The 15034-nt window shown below is 44.5% G+C and overlaps 1 protein-coding gene across 4 annotated transcripts in view; it reads right to left on the bottom strand.

Moving 5' to 3' along the window:
• Nucleotides 1-15034, bottom strand: part of carhsp1 (calcium regulated heat stable protein 1) — a 96474-nt gene that overhangs the window by 41784 nt on the left and 39656 nt on the right. The window contains exon 1 of one of the 4 annotated variants that reach the window (XM_078240400.1): nucleotides 10432-10777. The exons of the other annotated variants lie outside the window; for them this stretch is intronic. The gene's annotated coding sequence lies outside the window, so the exon portion shown is untranslated. Of the gene's footprint in view, nucleotides 1-10431; nucleotides 10778-15034 lie in introns of those variants that run through there. 4 annotated transcript variants of the gene reach the window in all.

Below are 15034 nucleotides of genomic sequence, written 5' to 3' on the forward strand. Positions count from 1 at the left end.
TTGTGGTCGGTGCAGACTCGATGGGCCGAATGGCCTCCTTTTGTACTGCAGGGATTCTGTATTTAAGGAAAGATGGCCGATATATACAGGACTACAATTGTTATTGGTACTATAGTTATGCAAAACCTAGTGCATTAATCCACATCTACCATGTAAGTCTCAAAGACAGAACCAGTTAATATTCACATACAATCTTTCCTGAATTCAATTCATCCAAGAATCCCACGCCAATGAATAACTTTGGGAGTGCAACAGCTGTTGGGTTGCAGGTAAATATGGCAGCAGGATGACAGAAGCAGTAAGAGTGATAATCAATTCATATATTTCAGCAAGGTTAGTTGAATGGTCAATATTGGCCAGAACACAGGAACAACTTCCCTGCTCCTCTTCAAATTGTGTCACAAATATGCATCCCCAGAACCGATAGACCTAGACTTGCATCTCTTAAGAAGGGCGGCACAGTGGTTAACACTGCTGCCTCACAGTGCCAGGGACCCGGGTTCGATTCATGGCTCGGGTCACTCTCTGTGCAGAATCTGCATGTTCTCCTCGTGTCTGCATGGGTTTCCTCTGGGTGCTCTGATTTCCTCCCTGAAAGACGTGCTAGTTAGGTGCATTGGCCATGCTAAACTCTCCCTCAGTGTACCCGAACAGAAGCCAGAGGGGATTTTCACAGTAACTTCATTGCAGTGTTAATGTAAGCCTATTTGTGACACGAATAAATAAACTTAAACCTGGAATCATTCCCTCAGCACTGCAATAAGTGTCAAATTCTTCCAACACAAAAAAATGGGAATACTACCACTGAGTTAAATTGACCAGTAAAGACAGAGCTGTGGGACCAATCATCTCTAATCGGCAGAACTTGGCTAATTTAATCATGTCCACTAATTTCCTTTGTTTTGTTTTTAAGTGTTGTTTTACGGCTCACACAGAAAAGGGTGGTGAATCTATGACACCAGGATATGGCTAAACATGTCGGACAGAACAAAGGCAAGAGTTGAGTTCACAAGATTTCTAGAATTGGTGATGCCTCCTGAAAGCAGTTCCAAAACAGTCACAATAAGAACCTTGAACCAACAATGAGGAAAATTGCCCAGCAACATCCTGTCCACAAACAGGAAAAATCCAATCATCGCCCTATCAGCCTCCCATCAGTAATCAGCAAAGTGATGGAATAAGTTATCAACAGTGCAACGAGCAGCAGTGAATCACAAGTTCTTCGTTTAGGTTCAGTCGGGAGCGCTCAACTCAATCTCATTACAGCTCCAATACAAACAAACAGACAGAAGAGAATTACAGATATGAGGTTAGAGAGACTGAGGTTGCAGAGAGCATTAACAAACAGCCCTAATAAAACTGAAGCCAATAGCACTCTGGGGGAAAATTCTCCAGCAGCTGGAATCATATTTGGAACACCTGAATTTTGCGGCTCCGCCCTGAAGTTCCAAACTATCCAGGACAAATCAGTCCACATGATCAGCAGCCTATCCACCACTGATGTACCATGGCAGAGGTGCCTTACTTTCCACAAAGCACATTGCAGCAACGAACCAAAAATCTTCTGCAGCAACCTCCCAAATTTATGATCTCCGCCGCCTAGATGGACAAGGGCAGCAGGTGTATGGGCAGATCACACATTGGCCAACCTTAAAACATCACCGTTCATAGTCCCTGGGCCAAAAGTCTGAAACTTCCTATGCAACAGCACTGTGGGAATCCTTTTACCACATGGACCACAGCAAATCAAGAAGATGGCTCACCACCATCTCAAGAACAACCCATAATAGGCAACACATTTGGCCTCGATAGTTAAATTAAACTTCAGCAGCATCTTATATTTATTTAACTTGGTTCCATTAACAACAACAACTGACGGGTGTATTGTGCTTTTCACAGAAAAATGATCACGAAGCACTTCAGAGAAGTATCCCTTCGTGTCCAAAGATGTGTAGGTTAAACGTATTAGCCATGTTAAATGTGCAGGAAAGGGTGGGGGAAGAGGGTCTAGGTGGATACTCTGTCAGAGAGTCGGTGCAGACCTCATGGGCCGAATGGCCTGCTTCTGTAGTGTAGGGATTCTATAATTCAATGAAGTGTAAGCAGACAAAATATAACATGTAAACAAAGGGGGGACTATTGGAAGGGGTGACTAAAAACTTGGTCAAAAAGGTGGATTTAGAGGAGGAGAGGGGTGGACAGGTGCTGAGCTTTCGGGAGAAAGAATTCCGAAGCTTAAGACATGGTTCAATTCATGGCCGTGAATGATGAAACAAAACGCACTGACAAAAGATAATTAAACTGAAACACTAATCCTAATCTTCTCTCTCCACAGAGGCTGTCTGACCAGCTGAGTGTTTCCAACATTTTCTCAATATTTTTCAAATTTAGATGTAATGTTCTTGGCAATTTAATACTACTCGATAAAAGAGTTTCTAAAATTCTCTGGCATTTTTTAAATTAATTGGTGGGATCTGGGCATCACTGGCTGAGCTAGCATTTTATGTTCAACCCCAAATGCCCTTGAACTGAAGGCATTTAAGAGTCAACCACATTGCTGTGGGTCTGAGTCACATATAGGCCAGACCAGGTAAGGACGACAGATTTCCTTCCCTAAAGGAAATCAGTGAACCAGATGGGTTTTTACTACAATCAGCAATGGCTTCATGGTCATCATTAGATTTTTAATTCCAGATTTTTATTGAATTCAAATTTCACCATCTGCCATGGTGGGATTTGAACCCGGGTCCCCAGAACATTATCCTGGGCCTCTGGATTACTAGTCCAGCAACAATACCACTATCACGCCACTGCCTTTCCTGGCCTTGTGAGCTGTCCCTGCCCACAGCCCCAAATCAAAATCATCACAGCAAACTTTCCACTAATTACGGGTCTTCGAGGAGGATCCTAAAATTAAGTGGTTATATATGGCACAAGAACATTAACAGGAATGATTTAGCTTTTAATTTCTTTAAAGTTATGAACAATCTGACAACTGTATGCCAATGTAGTCAGCAATTAGTCTGCATAGTTTTCTAAGATCATTTTCAATTATTCTAAAATCAAGCCAGTTAGGTGTTGGATTGACTGCTGTGATTAAAGCGCCTTTTATTTTTAACAAACCTATTTTCAGCTGTATATTAAAAACTGTATCAGGTCACTTAGAAGTATTATATTCTAAATTGATGTTCAGTTACACTGGTTTATGTAGAATTTTACTTGCGATGCTCTGCAAATGAGTTCCAGTGGGGGCGTCAGCAAAGCAAAAGTCTCAAAACAAGGGCGGCACGGTGGCACAGTGGTTAGCACTGCTGCCTCACAGCGCCAGGGACCCTGGTTCAATTCCGGCCTCGGGTCACTGTCTGTGTGGAGTTTGCCGATTCTCCCCGTGTCTGTGTGGTTTTCCTCCAGGTGCTCCGGTTTCCTCCCACAGTCTAAAGATGTGCACGTTAGGTTGATTGACCATGCTAAATTGACCCTAGTGTCAGGGGGGTTAGCAGGTTAAATATGAGGGGTTACGGGAATAAGGCCTGGCTGGGATTGTGATCGGTGCAGACTCGATGGGCCAAATGGCCTCCTTCAGTACTGTAGGAATCAATGATTCTATAAGTGCATTTTTGAGGATAATTTGCACCCGATCTGCTGATCGTGTCCAAAGTGAAAACTCCAGGTCACCACATTTTCTAATTGTTGCCATATCATAAATGCTACCATTAACTTTGAATCAGAACAACAACACAGCACAGAAGGGAGGCCATTCTGCCCATCCTAACCAGCTCTTTGATAGAACCATCCAAGTAAACCCATTCCCCTGCTCTTTCCCCATGGCTGTGTATAATCCTTCCCTTCAAAGGACTGATCCAATTCTCTTCTGAATGTTATTGCTGAAGCTACCCATTCAGACAGCACATTCAGATTATAACAATAACTTCATGTCACCTCTGGTTCTCTGTCAATCGTCTTAAAAATTGTATCCTTAGACACTGCCCCATCCCCAACTGGAAACGATTTCTCATCATTTATTCTATTAGAACCACTCATGATTCTGAATACCACTATCAAACCGGAGTACAAGAACATAGAGTCATAGAGTCATATAGAGGTTTACAGCATGGAAACAGGCCCTTCGGCCCAACTTGTCCATGCCGCACCTTTTTTTAAAAAACCCTTAAGCTAATCCCAATTACCCGCATTTGGCCCATATCCCTCTATACCCATCGTACCCATATAACTATCTAAATGCTTTTTAAAAGACAAAATTGTACCCGTCTCCACTACTACCTCTGGCAACTTGTTCCAGACACTCACCACCCTCTGTGTGAAAAAATTGACCCTCTGGACACTTTTGTATCTCTCCCCTCTCACCTTAAACCTATGCCCTCTAGTTTTAGACTCCCCTACCTTTGGAAAAAGATATTGACTATCTACCTTGTCTATGCCCCTCAGTATTTTATAGACCTCTATTAGATCACCCCTCAGCCTCCTATGCTCCAGAGAAAAAAGTCCCAGTCTATTCAGCCTCTCCTTATAACTCAATCCATCAAGTCCTGGTAGCATCCTAGTAAATCTCTTCTGCACTCTTTCTAGTTTAATAATATCCTTTCTATAATAGGATGACCAGAATTGCCCACAGTATTCCAAGTGTGGCCTTATCAATGACTTGTACAACTTCAAGACGTCCCAACTCCTGTATTCAATGTTCTGACCGATATATTCTCATCCAAATCATTAATATAAATGACAAATAACAGTGGACCCAGCACTGATCCCTGAGGCACACCGCTGGTCACAGGCCTCCAGTTTGAAAAACAATTCTCTACAACCACCCTCTGGCTTCTGTCAAAAAGCCAATTTTGTATCCATTTAGATACCTCACCCTGGATCCTGTGAGATTTAACCTTATGCAGCAATCTACCATGCGGTACCTTGTCAAAGTCGTAGAGATACACAGCACGGAAACAGGCCCTTTGGCCCATCTCATCCATGCCGACCAGGTTTCCTGAACTGATCTAGTCTCATTTGCCTGTGTTTGGCTCATATCCCTCTAAACCTTTTCTATCCATGCACCTGTCCAAATGATGTTTGGACATGCACGAATACATAAGATTCTGGTCCATATACATATATTTTCTTTCTGGGAATTGCACCAAACAATTTAAGGAATGCTGGGATAAAAACAATAACTGTCTTAAATCTAGTGAGATTACTTAAATTGGAGCAATTCTCCAGCCCCTCTCAGCACAGGTGCAAATCCCGTTATGGCTGGAGAATCTCACATGAGGGGCCGTCATGGGATTTGCGCCAGGGAGAACTAATTTTGAATTTCTCCCTGATCCCGGCGGGCGACATAATCTGGTTCCCACCCAGTGAAGGCGTGAACCAGACTAGCATATTAAAATCCCCATTGGAAAAAGCAGGATCTGTTCTAAGCCGGACTCACCTGGCTCCTGGAATTCATCTACCCGCCGACACAACATGAAGCTAACGGGAATCACAATTGGTCTCCACAAATGGAGACCAGACATGATAACCAATTCCCCAAATATGGCACCCACATTTAAGTCTAAATCATTAATATATACAACAAATAACAAGGCCCCAACACTGAGCCCTGTGGAACACCACTGAAAACTTTTCCATTCGCAAAAACATCCATCGACCATTACCATTTGTTTCCTGTCATCGAGCCAATTTTGGATCCACCTACCCCTGTATTCCACAAGATCTGATTTTTCTGACCAGTCTGCCATGTCTTGTCAAATGCCTTACTGAAATCCATGTAGACAATATCCACTGCACTACCCTCATCAATCTTCCTTGTTACTCAAAAAATTATATTTAGTAAGACAACATCTTCCCCTAACAAAACAATGCTGACAAACCCTGATCAATTTGTGCCTTTATAAGTGACAGTTTATCCTGTCTCTCAAAATTTAATCCAATAATTTTTCCACCACTGAAGTCAGACAGATCATCCTATAGTTTTCTGTCCTATCCCTCGCACACTTTTTAAATAATGGTACAACGTTTGCAAGCCTCCAATCCTTTGGGGTCGTGCATGTACCTCATGAGGATTGGAAATGATCCTCAGAGCATCCGTTATTTCCGTCCTGACTTTTTTCAACAGCCTGGAAGTCAACCCATCCGGCCCTGTGATTTATCCGCTTTCAAGGATGCCAGTCTCTCCAGTACCCCCTCTCTTACTACGCATGTTGTATCTAATACTTCACATTCCCCCTCTCTAACTGGAATGCCTGAATTGCCTCACCTTAGTGAAGAGAGAGAGAAAGTACTCATTGAGAACCCTGCCCACATCTTCTGAATCAACTCACAAGTTACCATGCACATCTTTGGTAGCCTCTACTTTTTCCTTCGAAATTTTCTTGTATTGGTAAAACATCTTAGGGTTTTCTTTGATTTTACCTGTCAATATTTTTTCATATCCTCTTTGCTCTCCTAATTTCCATTTTTACTTCACCCCTGTTCTTTCTATACCCCTCTAGGCTTTCTACGGTATTGTGGGTGGCACAGTGGCAAGCACTGTTGCCTCACAGCACCAGAGACGCGGATTCAATTCCGACCTCGGGTGACTGTTTGGAATTTGCACGTTCTCTCCGTGTCTGCGTGGGTTTCCTCACACACTCCAAAGATATGCGGGTTAGGTTGATTGGCCGTGCTAAATTGCCCCTTAGTTTCGTGGTGATTAGCAGGATAAATACGTGGGGTTATGGGGATAGGGCCTGGGGCAGATTGCTGTTGGTGCAGGCTCAATGGGCCGAATGGCCTCCTTCTGCACTGTCGGGATTCTATGATTATATTTTATGATTCTAAGTATTCTCTAACACTCATTACCTTTTTCTGCTTTACCTTACCCTGTATGCTTCTGGATAACCTGAGAGCTTTAGATTTGGCAGTACCATCCTTTTACTTTGTGGGGGCATATCACTGTGCCCATAGAATTTCACCTCCAAATGCCTCCCGTTGCTTTTTCCTTCTATTTGATTTGATTTATTATTGTCACATGTATTGGGATTCAGTGAAAAGTATTGTTTCTTGCATGCTGTACGGACAAAACATACTGTTCATAAAGTACATAGGAGAAGGAAAGGATCGGGTGCAGAATAATGTTGCAGTTACAGTGAAGAGAAAGATCAACTTAATAGATGATAGGATCATTCAAAAGTCTGATGGCAGCAGGGAAGAAGCTGTTCTTGAGTCTAATAGCTGTAATCCATCTAATGTATCCATCTAAAGTAATCCAAATAATCCAATAACTGTTTCCAGTTCGCTCTTGCTAGTTCAGCTCTCAGCTTTGTAAAATTTGTCTTCCCCCAATTTCGAACATTTACTCCTGTTCTATCTTTGACCTCTTCCATAATGATGCTAAATCTAACAATACGATGGTCACTCTCTCCAAAATGGTCCCCCACTGCTTTTTCATCCACTTGCCCAGCTTCATTTCCTGAGACGAAATCTAGAATCGTGTCCCCTATCATTGGGCTTGTTATGTGCTGGCGAAAACAGTTCAAAAATGTTGTGTGTCCTTCACACTGTTCGTATCCGAATTAATAGTAGGGTAGCTGAAGTCCTCAACAATTACTGCCCTACTGATTGTGCACTCAGAAATCTGTCTACATATTTGCTCCTCGAACTCCTTGTCACTATTTGGGGCTCTATAGTACAGCCCTAGCAGTGTGGCTGCCCCTTCTCAGCTCAACCGATATGGCCTCATTTGATGTTTCATTCAACATCATCCCTCCTCAAAGCTGTAATTGATTCTTTAACAAATAATGCTACTTCCCCACCTTTTTACCCCCCTCCTTATCCTGCCTGAATACTTTATATCCAGGGATGTTGGGCTGCCATTTTGCCCCTCCTTAAACCAGGTTTCCATTTATAGTGATGATATCATGCTGTCATGTCTATCTGTGCCCTCAACTCGTCAGCTTTATTTACTATACTCCCCGTATTTACATATATGCCACTTAATACTGCCAAATTCCTGCACTGTACACCTTTTAACCTGTGCTGCCCCTGTCTTTCAGAGTTACTCACTAATTCTCTATCTCCTGTTCCCTGCACTGAATATGCCCTTGGGTTCCCATCCCCCTGCCAATCTAGTTTAAACACCCCCTCCCCAACAGCACTAGCAAATCTCCCTGCGTGGATATTCACCCAAGTTCTGTTCATGTACAATCCATCCAACTTGTATAGGTCCCATCCTCCCCAGCACTGGACCAAATGACTCAGAAATCTGATGCCCTCCCTCCTACACCAGCTTTCCAGCCACATGTTTAATCACTCAATTCTCCGGTTTCTATATTCGTTTGCACTTGGAACTGTGAGTAATCCTGAGATTATTGCTTTGGAGGGGCAGCACGATGGCACAGCCGTTAGCACTGCTGCCTCACAGCGCCAGGGACCCAGGTTAAATTCCCAGCTTGGGTCACTGTCTGTACGGAGCCTGCACGTTCTCCCCGTGTCTGTGTGGGTGTCCTCCGGGTGCTCCAGCTTCCTCCCACAGTCCGAAAGACGTGCTGGTTAGGTGCATTGGCCATGCTAAATTCTCCCTCAGTGTACCAGAACAGGCACCGGAGTGTGGCGACTAGGGGATTTTCACAGTAACTTCATTGCAGTGTTAATGTAAGCCTACTTGTGACACTAATACAAAAAAACTGTTTATCAATCTCCTTCCTGGGTCCCTAAAGTCTGCTTTCAGGACCTCACCCCCTTTCCTACCCAAGTCCTTGGTACAAACATGGACTATGACCTCTGGCTGATCATCCTGCCCGAGAAGAATGTTTTGCAGTCGCTCCATGACATCCTTGTCCCTCGCACCAGGGAAGCAACACACCATCCTGGAATCACATCGATGGCCACAGAAACACCGTCTGTTCCTTTAACTAATCAATCCTCTACCACTACTGCTCTTCCCCTCTTCTTTCTCCCTTGCTGCGCAGGGGAGCCGCCTGTGATGCCACAAACGTGGCTTTGATTGCACTCCTTGGAGGAACCAATACCCTCACGGGTATCCAAAACAGAAAACTGATGGTGAGTAGGACCTCAGGGGACACCTGCACAACCGGCCGAGTTTTCTTTGGCTGTGTGGCAGCCACCCATTCCCTTTCTGCCTTGAGATTCCTAAGCTGTGTTGTGACCACCTCTCTAAACATGCTATCCAGGTAGCTCTCACCCTCTCGGATGCGTCACAGTGACTCTAGCCTCTGCTCAAGCTCCAAAGTGCGGAGCTCAAGGTTCTGCAGCTGGTGACATTTCCTGTGCCCATGGTCGTCTAGGACATCAGGAACTCCATGACATCCCACATACTACAAGGCAAGCATTCCACATGACTAAGCTGTCCAGCCATGACTTCAATTTGCTTTTTCACGATCATGTTAACTTTAGTCCCATTGGTTTATTTATGCAACTTTAATTTACCTGGCCTCAACTTTATTTCCCTATTGCTTGTTTCTTTCATAAATTCAAGTAGCCCCTTCTTTTAAAAAAGAATGTGTTTTTCTAATTCTCAACTACGTTGTAACTCTCCCTCACAGCAGTTTCTCACCAACCAATGAACTTATGCTTCTCTTGCGATATTAGGTTCTAGGTGCTGCTGGCTATCTGGCTTAGTGTCCTCCTCTCTCACTCTCCTCTAGGTGCTGCTGACTGCCTATTCCAGGGTCCTTCATTCGCATTACCCTCCAGGTGCTGCTGACTGCCTGTTCCGCTCACACTACCATCTAGAAGGACAAGGGCAACAGTTCCATGGGAACACCACCGCCTGGAAGTCCCCCCCCAAGTCACACACCATCCTGACTTGGAAATGGGGATGGGAATGGAACAGGTTAGGTAAAGAATGTAACACCTCCACTCAAAGATTGCCTACTATAACCCCAATCTGACAACAACCCACTATTATTACCCAGTTTGGAATTACTATTTCCCACCACAATCTTGTGGTCCATTAAATCAATAATACAAATTCATCCCTTACAGAATGGGTGGAGAGTGCTGAAACCAATTTTGTGTAGCTACCTGGAGAGGGAAAGGTGGTGGTGGGGGAATTTAACATATGTCTGAGTTTAATCCAAACAAGGTTCCAATCCATACCATTAGTTTTTTTAATTATTTTGCCACCAACATTGAAAACTTATACTGTGCAATTAAATGCTTTCAACAGAAAACCTAGAGAGGATACCCAGCTGAGAGACAGCACATGTGTCAGATATAGCAACTTAACACTCTTCCACTTCCCTACACCCACACAAAACACCATGCACAGCCACAGCTGACGCCTGCTCCTTGAAGACATGATTCCAACAGTGTGAGAAAGGAAAATGAGTAAAAGTTACCACCATCATTAGTTTTGATCGTTATAAGCATCACTAGGTGCACAAGGAGTTTAAGGCTCTTTGAGCATTTGCTACTTACTTTTAAAGTTCAAACCTTTCTGACAAATTGTCACTAATAATGAATCGAGCAGATGGGGCTTCCCCATGGTCTACGAATTCATGCCGTGAACTGCAGGTTGCATCAAGAGACTTCTGCCCAGTGAATTGCTTGCCTCACTGTTCCAAGACACGGAGGGGTGGGGTGGGGAGAATATGCAAACTCCACCCAGACAGTCACCCGAGGCCAGAATTGAACCCGGGTCCCTGGCACTGTGAAGCAGCAGTGATAACTGCTGTGCCACCGTGCCGTTTCCACAGGCTTTTTCCAGTCAGTGGGTAAGGAGGCAAAAGATTAAGACAAAGCCCATTGTTCCTCAGACTAATGTCACCTTTAAAAAGGTGGTCAGCACTGCAATTCGACCTAAGAACTTGCATTTATTTGCTCTGCCTCCTCCAATCATTAACTTAAGACTGCTGGTTTTAAGAAATGAGTGATCTTTGACTCCAAATTGGGTGACCCTTTTTAACTGCATTTCCTTAAGCGCACACACAGAACCATGAAGTGAGTGGCATCTGCTCTGGATTTCCTTAACAGGGAGCACAGAACAACATTCTGTCCCAGTTACTGCCTCTAGTGCAATGAGCCTTTGGGAACCCGGGTACATTTGTCCATTGCTGCAGGATTTGATAGAATGTATAAATCAAGTCATTTGGAAACAACAGTCATGAATGACTTTCAGTAGGGTCTGTTAAGGTATCTTCCTCTGACGGTATTCACACATTCATCACTCCATTCAGGCTCCACTAAGGATTAAATGACCTTGGCTGTTCTAGCACCATCACCTGACTCTGCTCCAGAGCTTCAGCATCAGCTTTCCAATGCAACAGCGACACGGTGGCACAGTGGTTGGCACTGCTGCCTCACAGCACCAGGGACCCGGGTTTAATTCCGGCCTTGAGTCACTGTCTGTGTGGAGTTCGCACATTCTCCCCGTGTCTGCGTGGGTTTCCACCGAGTGCTCCGGTTTCCCCCACAGTCCTAAAGATGTGCCGGTTAGGTTGATTGGCTGTGTTAAAATTGTCCCTTAATGTTTCAGGGACTGGCAGAGTAGATACTTAGGTTACGGGGATAGGTCCTGGGTGGGATTGTTGTCGGTGCAGGCTCAATGGGCCAAATGGCCTTCTTCTGCACTGTCGGGATTCTAAACAACAAACCACACTGTTGGTCACAAACTTTTGGACTAAGAAAGGCATACATTATAGGGTCACCAAGGTAAAGCACAAGTGAAGGGCCACAGTAATTGGCAGAACACTAAACTTAATATTAATCTTTTAAATCTCTTGGTATAGCATCTACTTCTTGAGCAAGCCCATGGAAGATTTTAAATCGCTGGAGGAAAGCTGAATGATGGCAGGACAGATGGCATTCACAACAAGCAAATCTTTGCAGCGAATATGTTGCAGACGCAAACTAACCATACAACTAAACAACTGAACGTGTGCACGAAAGCTAAACACTGCTGGAAAACGGAATTCAAAACAGAAAATGCTGGCAATGGTCAGCAGATCAGACAGCATCTGTGGAGGGAGATAAAGAGCTGATGTTTTAGATCCGTGACCTTTCATCAGAACTGAGAAAAGTCAGAAATGTAAGAGGTTTTGAGCAGATAGAAGGGGAGGGGGTGGGAAAAAGAACAAAAAGGAATGTGTGTGACAAGGTGGAGCGCAGGTCAAATTGACAAGAGGCTTCATGGTACAAAGCCAAAAAAAAGAGTGGTTAACAGGTCAACTAAAGAACAAAAGATATGTCTAGATGAGGTGGCAGGATAGCAGCCATCTAAATGCAAAGTAAAGGGGTTGAGAGAACAAAGAGAACAAACTGAACCAGCAAATAAACAATACAAAATAGGGGCAGAGGTTATGAAGCAAAAATGAACTCAATACTAATAGGCTGCAAAGTGTCCTGTTGAAAGACAAGATGCTGCGATTCAAACCCGTGTTGAGCTTCAGTGGAACATTGCAGGAGGCCAAGGACAGAAAAGGTGGGAGTGGGAGAAAGGTGGAGAGTTCAGATGATAAGCGACAGGAAGCTCAGGGTCATGCTTGTGGACCCAACAAAGATATTCCGCAAAACAGTCACCCAGTTTGCGTTTGGTCTCCCCAGTATAGAGACCTCATCATGATCAGTGAATACATTTTCAGGACAAGTAGTACAGTTAAGTAGACATAAAGAAGTATAAGTCACTGTTTCATCTGAAAGGGGCTCTTGGGGTTTTGGATGATGCGAAGAGATAAAAAGACAGCCATTGCATCTCCTGCATTTGAATGGAAAGGTGACTTCCCTCCGGGCATCCTTTCTCCTCGGTGCCCTCGGACACCCACATGAAGGAGGGCTGTCAGGAGGGGCCTCCATATAGGACACTGCTCTAAATCCCCTCTGCCTGTGACACCATCAACTCCAGCTGGTCAGGCTGAGGAGAGTGCTTACAAAGAACAAAGAAAATTACAGCACAGGAACAGGCCCTTCGGCCCTCCAAGCCTGCACCGACCATGCAGCCCGACTTAACTAAAAACCCCTACCCTTCCGGGGGACCATATCCCTCTAATCCCACCCTATTCATGTATCTGCCCCAAGCAGGAGAACCTTATCAAGGCAGTGTCCTCCCGGCCTCGAGCCACAAGAGACTCTCTTCCAAGGTAATCACAGAAGGTAGCATTCAGCAGCCTGCCTTCACCTCTGCTGCAAATGTCGGGGCTGCGCCCTGGCGCAGCATTAGAGTTAGGCAAAGAAAGAAATGTTATCACTTCGGGGTCATAGGTATTAAATAACTGTATAAAAGTTGCACTTTTTTGAATTTATTTGATGTCAATGAAAATGGTTTAGTTATCTGAAGGCATCATGCATAATCATGTATGTGCCCTCCTATTGAGAGGGTGAGCCATCCTCCCACTCAGTCATCACCTCTCTTCATGAGATGTAAAACCCACTCAAGATAGTTAGCAGAACCTTGCGTGGTGTCAGAGAGATGTGTCAAAATCTTTCTTGGAAATGTGAGCTAATGTATTGCTTGCAAGACAGTGTTGTGTGGGGTTGCTCAGCAGTCTGAAGGCATAGCTGCAATGGTGTCTCCTAAGTGGTAGCACCAAAACACAAGACCTGATGAGATGATAATATCTCCAACCATGCCCTCATTTCACTGTCAGCTGTTGTTTCTCATTAAGCTAGCCACAATTGCATCAAGTTCATTGACTTAGCCGTGGCGCTGTTTCGTCAATTTACACTTCCCAGAGCACGTGAAGACAGAGTTCACCACTGACCTTTCCACAGATCATGGACTAGTGAATCACGGGGGTTGAAGGTACAAGAGCAAATGTAGAACTTGCTGTCGATGTGACTGGTTGTAAGTTTCTCAGTGCAATGGTGTGACACTCAGTACAGAAGGAATGTGGCCATCTCCTGTTGCCTGCATCTTACTCCTCCTGGAAGCTTGTGGATATCAAAGTGTCTCATGCACATCTTCCATACTGATGCCATTGAAGAAGCACGTCATATAGAAGCTACCCTCATCTCCCTCTTCAGGTTCCTGGACCTTTGCTTTTCACTGTCTGAGGAGCTCTCTGCCTCCTCCATTTCTCCATCTGGCAAGAGATTCCCCCCCAACCCCTTTGACATGCCAGGTTGTGAAGAGTGCAGCAGAGCACCACTTTGCAGGAAACCCTCTCTGGAGTGCAATGCAGAACTCCATCCAAATGGTCCAACCATCGGAATCTTCAGGATGCCAATGGTCTGCTCGGTAATGGATCGTGTGGAGCCATGCACTTCATTGGACCTCTCCTTCGAGGCACTCTCGAGAGCAATGTACAGGTGACATGATTCATCACCTTAGCTGGTACTCCTTATCCCCACTCAGCCATCCCTGTACTCGCTGAGGCCCTTCAAATATGTGAAGCAGTGATTCAGGATGTATGAGTCATGGCAACTCCCAGGGTACCTGGAGCAAAAATGCATTATGTGCTTCCGATGATCACATACCAGTTGAACATTGATGGAGTGGCACTCTTTTCAATTGTAAAACCATCAGGGGCTAATGCCATGAAACTCTCAAAGCCACATGTGTGCAGTTGATTGCACTCTTCAGAAGACTGAGATAGTTGCAAACCCATTAAATCTAGCAGCCTGGCTATCTTCATCAAGTGTGAACCTCACATAATGATGATCCTTCCTGCAGGTGGGATCTGTTACTTTTTTTATTCATTCACAGGATGTGGGTGTCGCTGGCTGGGCCAGCATTTGTTGCCCATCCCTAATTTCCCTTGATTGTATTGGCTTGTTCGGCCATTTCAGAGGGCATTTAAGAGTCAACCACACTGTTGTGGATCTGGAGTCACATACAAGTCAGACCAGGTAAAGATGGCAGATTTCCTTCCTTAAAAAGGACATTAGGTATTTACGACAATCGACAATGGTTTCAAGGTCATCATTAGATTTAACTCCAGAGTTGTATTGAATTCAAATTTCACCATGGTAGGTAGTTGAAATCAGGATCCCAGAGTCCCCTGGAACTCTGGATTACTAGTCCAGTGACAATACCACTACACCATCACCTCCCCTCTACATCCTTGATGCACTTGTGTGTGCCAGC

This window comes from Mustelus asterias, chromosome 23 (genome assembly GCF_964213995.1).
Source record: "Mustelus asterias chromosome 23, sMusAst1.hap1.1, whole genome shotgun sequence".
Lineage (NCBI taxonomy): Eukaryota > Metazoa > Chordata > Chondrichthyes > Carcharhiniformes > Triakidae > Mustelus > Mustelus asterias.